Consider the following 10,007-nt stretch of genomic DNA (forward strand, 5'->3'; position numbering starts at 1 on the left):
GTAAGCTATGCTAATTTAACTGTTTATGTAGCTTCACTCATTCACCTGCAGACACAGACGGCTATCAGAATGGTCACACGTCTTCTTAGAGGACGTTCCAGGTGAACACGCGCGGTGAGTTACAGCCAGCGAGGAGTCACGCAGTTTTTGCGTGCATGTCTGTGCTCGTGGACATTTGTGAGCAGAAACACTTATTATTAAATTATGCACTTACACTCAGAGTTAGAAATGAAATATTTGTATTAGAGGGAAGGAGTATAACAAACTATAAATGAAGCTAATTTGCACGTTTTTATTCTGCTTTTCTAATCAAAAAAATTGTTAATGCAAGAAAAATATCCAAATATTAACAGGAAAATCTCAAACCAAACTCTTACCACCCCTCTGTAAAGTCAATATTTAATATCAATGACTTACATGAAATACAGTTAATAAAATGAAAGAAAACAAGTGAGCACTACTGCATAGAAACCCGACTAGATACATACACATATACACTTGTGCTAACAATTCAAGAAACATTTGGTATATTTTATATCCCCCCTCTGTCCTTTTCTCCGGATCCTTGTAGTACTTTGGTAGTAGTATTGTGGTCTTAGGAGCTGATGTGTCAGTGGAAATGAAAACAGCTAAACTGTGACAGCAAAATGTTAAGAATACATATTCTTACCCAAGGTGGCATGCTGTGGCTTTTACAGAAATGCAAGCGGAGATGACCACCTCAATTTTTAGAAGCACTCCTTTAATAAAAGTAGCAATGAAACCACCTTACTACACATGAATCTGTATTATTGGCAAATTGCTCTTAAAGTATCAAGAGTATTCTGCAGAACACATTGTTCCCCATCGGTGTTATACGCTTATAAGGTTGGTCTGAATTTAAATGCTTCATATGCTGTTTGAGCTACAGCAGGGGTCCCCAATCCCAGTCCAAGAGGGCTGGTTTCCTGCAGGTTTTAGATGTGTCCTTGATCCACCACAGCTGATTTAAATGGATAAATTACCTTCTCAACACGTCTTGAAGTTCTCCAGAGGCCTGGTAACAAACTAATCATGTGATTCAGGTGTGTTGACCCAGGGTGAGATCTGAAACCTGCAGGGACACCGGCCCTCGCGGACTGGGATTGGGGACCCCTGATCTACAGTAATGTATTATATTCTAAAATGATGCTAAATGATAAAAATGAAGGTGTTGGCAAAACAGCTGGTTAAACTATCTTCAGCTAAAAACCTTCTGCTAAAGTAGACAGTGAATAATTTCTGTTCCATTTCTGTATTAAAGAGCTGTAAACCATATCACTGTCACGGTTTGGCATGGCAAACCGTGGGGGGTGTGGGGAAGGAGGACCCAGGCGCGGTGCTCTATGTACAAGCAGTACGTTTATTTACAGTGTGTGGAAATAACAACAATAAATCCCCGTGGTTTCCCCTGACTCCCGTGTCGTGTCTCTCCGTGACCAGTCCGTGTCTCAGCACTCCTCGTGCTGGCTGCTGTCTGGCGCTCCACACTTCTCCTGGGGACACAATAGACGCAGCCGTCAGGACACATAACCGCGGGCATACATACACTAACTCAGTTCAAATGGATGACTAACGTGGAGACTCACGCAATGATCCCGCGTCGGTGGGAGCTCCAAGACTCTCCTAAGTAGCACCCCCGACGAGGCCTGACCAGCAGCAGGTGTGTGGCTTCGGGTGTGGCCAGACCATCAGCAGGGCCACACCCACCAGGCCTGAAGGCGCCCACTGAAACACATATACACACACGCAAACAGGGAGAAGGACAGCAACACCAAATATACATACTACAATAATAATAATAATAAAATTCATAACTGCTCAGGGACCCTGACAATCACTGATGAATATCACATTATCAACTTTGATCTTTTTAAGTCTAGGCCAGAGTTTTATGAACAGCCGTTGGGTGATGGCATCAACTTTTTCAAAACAGGAAAGTGAACTGGCATTTTCGGTCACCACCTTCTTGATACAGGCTTCCACAGATAACCTGTAATTTTCAGCCTCTTCAGCATCACACAGGGCTGGATTCTGCATAGTGTCGATCAGGTGATTTTTAATGATATCGACCGTCAGTTTTCTCAACACTGGGTCCTCGTCGTTCAGTAACATCAGTAAATGTTTTTTCTTAACAGAATGTTTTCTGACGTAGCTCTTGGTAAATGGCCCGGTCGAGATCTTTCAGTTTATATACATGTATATGCAGATCTTTGATACTGTTGTCAGACAACATGTGTTTTTTTGTGTGTCCCGTTTGGATCTTTAGCCATAAGAATTGTTGTCTTAAGGCCAAGAAAGATGCCAAGCGGATTTATTTTACCAAGTGGATCATCATGGCCTTGCCATATTGGTCCATTTGATTGACCTTTATTATAATTACAACACGTGTTTTAACAGGTACCTGTGGAGTTTTTTAGAAGGTCTGTAGTGCGAATTATTTTCAACACGTGTGAGCACAGCATCAATGAGTGCGCTCACATGTTCCTCTTCATCATCATCATAATCGCTGACACTAATGCCAGATGATGATTTTTTCCTCCACTATTGGAAATATATTACTTTTAAATTCTTCTAAACGTGTTTCAGACATGGCTTTAGTTTGTTCGTCCTCGTCATCCTCGGCTCTAACGCACCACGAGAAGAACCTTGCCAGCAGGTTTTTACCGAAGTGGTGATCTTCAAATATGGAAATGATCACCTCTAGGTACGGCTGACCTACGGCTAGCGCAATGATCACGAGATCAGGGCTAATGTCCAGCCGCTTTGATGTCTTTAAAAATCACCTTTTCAAGTTTTTTAATCCCCCTGTGTGTGATTTTGAGAGGCTTTTGCTCAACTTGTGACCACAGAGCTGTGAAGAGGCGCTGCTGAATCATGTCAGACGGCGACACCTTTGCGTCTTTGGAGGCACGTGAAAAATCTTAATTGCCCATTGTTTTTGGAAAAATCTAAATTGCCCATAGGTATGAGTGAATGTGAGTACGAATGTTTAGCCCTGTGACAGACTAGCGACCTGTCCAGGGCGTACCCTGCCTCTCGCCCTGAGATAGCTGCCATAGGCTCCAGCACCCCCTGCGACCCTGAAAAGGAAAAGCGGAAGTTAGGGGTGGGCAACTCCAGGCCTCGAGGGCCGGTGTCCCTGCAGGTTTTAGATGTGTCCTTGAACCAACACAGCTGATATAAATGGCTAAATTAGCTCCTGAAAATGTCCTGAAGTTCTCCAGAGGCCTGGTAACGAACTAATCATGCGATTCAGGTGTGTTGACCCAAGGCGAGATCTAAAACCTGCAGGACACCGGCCCTCGGGGCCTGGATTTGCCCACCCCTGGCGTAAGTGAATCGATGGATAGATACATACACATATACACTGTGCTAACAATTCAAGAAACATTTGGAATATTTTATATCCCTCCCCTCTTTGTCCCTTTTCCCTATGTCCTTGTAGTACTTCTATTTTGTGCCCACAGAGCTGTGAAGAGGCGCTGTTTAATCTGCAACAGCATCCTGCCATGCGATTGAATTCGTCCCTAACCTTTGGGAACCCTCACATAAATTTTATCGAATGGAAAAAGGTTAGCTTTCATCCTCCAGCTTCACTGTGTTTATGTTATGCTAACATAGCTGTATCGCTAGTGATCTCGTAGTACATCATTATGTACCAGCTAGTCCAACCTCAGTAACCCTAAAAAAAAAAAAAAAAAGGAAAAAAAAGTTTGTGTTCAGTATAAGACAGAAGAGAACAGCACAGGCCTAAACCCTGCAGGTCTGACAACAGGAGGTGTATCAGTCCTGTTTTCCCTGTGGGAACAGCATTTACACTAGAATCTGCTTTTGATGGCTTTTTTGGAGCAAATGTGACATTCAGCAGTATAACTGACACAATACAAAACAATAACTACACTACACACCAACTCTAGCCTCCAAAAACGCTAAACATCACTAATGTCTCACATATGAAAACTTGCGCTCTCTTTCTTTTGCTCGCCGCTTTCCGTCGCGGGTGTCACTCCTAAAACTGCACCTTCTCCCTAAACAACCAAGTGCCGCATGTTGCCATATCATTTTTTTGATTGGCTGACATGGTAAATTCTAACACCAATCCGGTTGTTCAGTCTGACGTCACTAGCCGTGTCTGGACCTAAACTCCGCTGCAGGTTCACATATCAAACGATCACTATGGCATTATTGAGAGTTGAAAAACTGTCTAAAGTCTTTCATCTTTAATAAAATGATCAGCGTTCTGTTCTACCAGGTGTAACAATTGAGTTTAACATCCAGGCACCCATGAAAACGGAATTTATGACATTTAACGGGGTTAGAAGCTAGCAAGCTAACTCCCTGCTAACTTCTATCTAAATACAATATAGCATGTCCTGACTGCGGGGTTTTGGAAACAAATTAAACCCTACAGCTGTTATCACTTCCAGCATAAATGAAGACAGGAAACTAAACAGCAGTGACGTTTGTAGGGTTACTGAAGTTGGGCTAGCTGGTATATAATGATGTGCTACGTGACCGCTAGCGACACAGCTATGTTAGCATAATATAAACAAGCTAACTTTTTTTTCCCCACTCGATAAAGTTAACGTGAGTGTTCTCGGTGGAGGACTCCACCACCCCGTTCACACAGAAACTAAACCACATTTTTTTGGCTAAATATGATTTGAACAAATTAAACAACATGGCAGCGGGGGCCCCCGAAATTATTTATTTATTTAAGAATAAAAAATAAAAGGGGGGGGGGGGGTTGCCGCTGTTGGTCGTCAGCCATGAGCGAGCTAGCTTATTTTGTCGGGTTTCTTTCGTTCGGTGGTATGGCGAACACCCCCTACATGAAATACACGTAGGGGGTGTCGCGGAGGCTTGTCAGACATGAGCGCGCCTGTTTGGAAGGGATGCTTGTCGGATTTACATTATTTTGTGACATGGCGATTTTTATACGAAAACTTTAAAGCACTATTTCATGATGGAAAACATTAAAGTTGCTCACGAGGGCATTCAAGCAGCACGATTGAGTAAAACAGTCTAGGGGGGATCTTAAATGAGGTAGTAAACACATATAAATACACATTAAAAGAAACAGTACTTGCCTTCAGAAAGTTGAGATGAACACCTTAGCTGGATCCAGCTCCTGGCGTAAAAAGCCTCGTGTTCGCATTAAGGCAGACGGCCAGGTGGCTTTCAGTCCTTGCAAAAGTGCATTGTAGACCCCGTAGTATCCAAAAATATGACATGCGCATGCGTGCTCAGGCACAGAAAGGCGCCAACAGCTTCAACTCATGTAAAACTTGAATTCATTCATTTTGCCAGCAATAAAGTTAATCTGAGACCAACCTTTGCTCCAAAACGTTAAAGGATTAGTTGAAACCCTTAATGTATTTGAGTTTATGGGGCAACTCAGCTTTTATTGTTGAATTGTGAAAGAAATGACTGTAAGCAAGTTTGATTTTTCACACTGAATGAGTGTGCTGACACTAATGCCAGATGATGATTTTTTCTCCAGTATTGGAAATATATTACTTTTAAATTCTTCTAAACGTGTTTCAGAAATTGCTTTAGCTTCTGCGTCTTCATCATCCTCGGCTCTAACGCACCATGAAAAGAACCTTGCCAGTAGGCTTTTTTTACGGAAGAGGTGATCTTCAAATATGGAAATGATCACCTCTAGGTACGGCTGACCTACGGCTAGCGCAATGATCACGAGATCAGGGCTAATGTCCAGCCGCTTTGTGATGTCTTTAAAAATCACCTTTTCAAGTTTTATTAACCCTGTTTGTGTAACTTTTAGAATTTTCTGTTCAACCTGTGCCCACAGAGCTGTGAAGAGGCGCTGCTGAATCATGTCAGATGGCAACACCTTTGCCTCTTTTGAGGCACGTGCAATAACAGCATTTATTAGCTCTTTAAACAAGCAGAAATTATATGTGTGTGTGTATATATATATATATATATATATATACATATATATATATATATACTCTTGGCATTCTTAAAGTTTGGTTGAAGAAAGTAACGTATATAGTATTGTTAGCAAAATACATTGTACTCCTAGAGTAATGTGATGACTGGTTATTTTGAAAGCAGGATTTTTAAAATGAAGTTGTTAATCCAGCTGCTAATCCAAATGGCAATCCTTGAGCTAATAATTTTTAAAAAGCATTTTGAAAATCAGTTTAATAATCCTCTACGAAATAGCGTGTCCCTGAGGCAACAAACCACATTTTCATGCCTCACACTGACCCTTCAAAAAAAAAAAACAACTGTTTTTCAAATAATGAAGTTTTTTAAAAGACATTTTGAAAATCTATAAAAATCATGGCATCAACTTTTTCAAAACAGGAAAGTGAACTGGCATTTTCGGTCACCACCTTCTTGATACAGGCTTCCACAGATAACCTGTAATTTTCAGCCTCTTCAGCATCACACAGGGCTGGATTCTGCATATTCTCGATCAGGTGATTTTTAATGATATCGACCGTCAGTTTTCTCAACACTGGGTCCTCGTCGTTCAGTAACATCAGTAAATGTTTTTCTTTACAGAATGTTTTCTGACGTAGCTCTTGGTAAATGGCCCTGTCCAGATCTTTCAGTTTTTTTCATGTATATGCAGATCTTTGATCCTGTTGTCAGACAACACGTGTTTTAACAGATACCTGTGGAGTTTTTTAGAAGGTTTGTAGTGCGAATTCTTCGCAGCCCGTGTGAGCACAGCATCAATGAGTGCGCTCACACATTCTTCTTCATCATCATCATCATAATCGCTGACAGTAATACCAGATGATGATTTTTTTCTCCACTATTGGAAATATATTACTTTTAAATTCTTCTAAACGTGTTTGAGAAATGGCTTTAGTTTGTTCGTCCTCGTCATCCTCGGCTCTAACGCACCACGAGAAGAACCTTGCCAGTAGGCTTTTTTTACGGAAGAGGTGATTTTCAAATATGGAAATGATCACTTCTAGGTATGGCTGACCTACGGCTAGCGCAATGATCACGAGATCAGAGTTAATGTCCAGCCGCTTTGTGATGTCTTTAAAAATCACCTTTTCAAGTTTTATTAACCCTGTTTGTGTAACTTTTAGAATTTTCTGTTCAACCTGTGCCCACAGAGCTGTGAAGAGGCGCTGCTGAATCATGTCAGATGGCAACACCTTTGCCTCTTTTGAGGCACGTGCAATAACAGCATTTATTAGCTCTTTAAACAAGCAGAAATTATATGTGTGTGTGTGTGTGTGTGTATATATATATGTGTATGTGTATATATATATATATATATATATATATATATATATATATATATATATATATATATACTCTTGGCATTCTTAAAGTTTGGTTGAAGAAAGTAACGTATATAGTATTGTTAGCAAAATGCATTGTACTGCTAGAGTAATGTGATGACTGGTTATTTTGAAAGCAGGATTTTTAAAATGAAGTTGTTAATCCAGCTGCTAATCCAAATGTTAATCCTTGAACTAATAATTTTTAAAAAGCATTTTGAAAATTAGTTTAATAATCCTCTACGGAATAGCGTGTCCCTGAGGCAACAAACCACATTTTCATGCCTCACACTGACCCTTCAAAAAAAACAAACAACTGTTTTTCAAATAATGAAGTTTTTTAAAAAACATTTTGAAAATCTATAAAAATCATGGCATCAACTTTTTCAAAACAGGAAAGTGAACTGGCATTTTCAGTCACCACCTTCTTGATACTGCTTTCCACAAAAACCCTGTTTTTTCAGCCTCTTCAGCATCACACAGGGCTGGATTCTGCATAGTGTCGATCAGGTGATTTTTAATGATATCGACCGTCAGTTTTCTCAACACTCGGTCCTTGTCGTTCAGTAACATCAGTAAATGTTTTTCTTTACAGAATGTTTTCTGACGTAGCTCTTTGTAAATGGCCCTTTCGAGATCTTTCAGGGTTTTTTTTCATGGATGTGCAGATCTTTGATTGTGTCGTCAGACAACACGTGTTTTAAAAGATACCTGTGGAGTTTTTTTAGAAGGTTTGTAGTGCGATTTCTTTGCAGCCCGTGTGAGCACAGCATCAATGAGTGTGCTGACACTAATGCCAGATGATGATTTTTTTCTCCAGTATTGGAAATATATTACTTTTAAATTCGTCTAAACGTGTTTCAGAAACCGCTTTAGCCTCTGCGTCTTCATCATCCTCGGCTCTAACGCACCACGAGAAGAACCTTGGCAGTAGATTTCTTTTTTTTAGGGAAGAGGTGATCTTCAAATATGGAAATGATCATCTCTAGGTACGGCTGACCTACGGCTAGCGCAATGATCACGAGATCCAAAGTCGTATTAAAACAATTTTTGACAGATTTTTGAGCACCGTGTAGCACATAAAATCGGTTCCAGGTCAATAAGCACAACCAGAATTCATACATAAGGCGCACCGGATTATAAGGCGCACTGTCAGTTTTTGAGAAAATTAAAGGATTTTGAGTGCGCCTTATGGTCTGAAAATTAGAGTACAAATAGAGGTCAGAGGTCAAATTTACAAATTAATACCTCTTATCTGTGACCTACTCCTACATAAGGTTTGTGTAATCAGAGTAAAACGCCTGTGCAATGTTTTAATACAATAGTTGCTACTAAAATATTTGATCTTGAAAAGAATGACAAGCACACGTGTTCAGTCTAAGCTGAAAATGTATACATTTGTGTGACAATGAAAACACGCAGAATTCACAATATAATCTTTTTTGGATCTTTTTATTGATTAAAAATACATTTAGAGTGCCCAATACGATAAGTTGTGTATTAGATGGCACAAAACAAAACCCCAATAATTTGACAATTCCCTCTGAGCAAGCACTAGGCGACGGTGGGGAGTAAAAACTTCCTTTTAACAGGGAGAAAACTCCGGCAGAACCAGGCTCAGTGAGGAACGGCCATCTGCCTCGACCGGTCAAGGGTTTTTAAAATGACTCGATTAGATGTTAAATAAATTGAAACTGAAAATGCTACGTCCAGATGAACAGAATCTACTTTTAGGGACTTACATAACAGTAACCAAGTATTTTCTGCCTGCGATCCATACAGCATGACCCGCACAGAGAAAGAAGCTTGTGATGAAATGTTCACTTTCCAATACAGTGATGGCATGCTCCTTGAAAACCTTTATAATTATATCATCTGCATATTCATGGTCTAATTCCATGAATGTCAGTATGACATCTGGCTCTTTCCATTTCTGTATTAAAGAGCTGTAAACCATATCACTGATGAACATCACATTATCAACTTTGATCTTTTTAAGTCTAGGCCAGAGTTTTATGAACAGCCGTTGGGTGATGGCATCAACTTTTTCAGTAGAGGAAGGTGAACTGGCATTGTTAATGACACGCGTCACCACCTTCTTGATAGAGGTTTCCACAGATAACCTGTAATTTTCAGCCTCTTCAGCTTCACACAGGGCTGGATTCTGCATAGTGTCGATCAGGTGATTTTTAATGATATCGACCGTCAGTTTTCTCAACACTGGGTCCTCGTCGTTCAGTAACATCAGTAAATGTTTTTCTTTACAGAATGTTTTCTGACGTAGCTCTTGGTAAATGGCCCTGTCCAGATCTTTCAGTTTTTTTTTATGTATATGCAGATCTTTGATCCTGTTGTCAGACAACACGTGTTTTAACAGGTAGCTGTGGAGTTTTTTAGAAGGTTTGTAGTGCGAATTCTTCGCAGCCCGTGTGAGCACAGCATCAATGAGTGCGCTCACACATTCTTCTTCATCATCATCATAATCGCTGACAGTAATGCCAGATGATGATTTTTTCTCCACTATTGGAAATATATTACTTTTAAATTCTTCTAAAAGTGTTTGAGAAATGGCTTTAGTTTGTTCGTCCTCGTCATCCTCGGCTCTAACGCACCACGAGAAGAACCTTGCCAGTAGGTTTTTACGGAAGAGGTGATCTTCAAATATGGAGATGATCACCTCTAGGTACGGCTGACCTAGGGCTAGCG

At 40.4% G+C, this 10,007-nt stretch overlaps 1 long non-coding RNA gene across 1 annotated transcript; it reads right to left on the reverse strand.

The window, feature by feature from the left end:
* Positions 1–381: 381 nt before the first annotated feature.
* LOC146575039 (uncharacterized) lies at positions 382–5,337 on the reverse strand. The gene is made up of 3 exons (XR_014892521.1): positions 5,112–5,337; positions 1,608–3,101; positions 382–1,514 (listed from the first exon to the last, which is right to left on the reverse strand). It is a non-coding gene; the product is annotated as an uncharacterized LOC146575039 (long non-coding RNA).
* Positions 5,338–10,007: the final 4,670 nt, after the last annotated feature.

The sequence above is a fragment of the Mchenga conophoros genome, linkage group LG5 (assembly GCF_057382185.1).
Source record: "Mchenga conophoros isolate Kocher_MC1m ecotype Shallow Benthic linkage group LG5, M_conophoros_male_GT1.1, whole genome shotgun sequence".
Classification (NCBI taxonomy): domain Eukaryota; kingdom Metazoa; phylum Chordata; class Actinopteri; order Cichliformes; family Cichlidae; genus Mchenga; species Mchenga conophoros.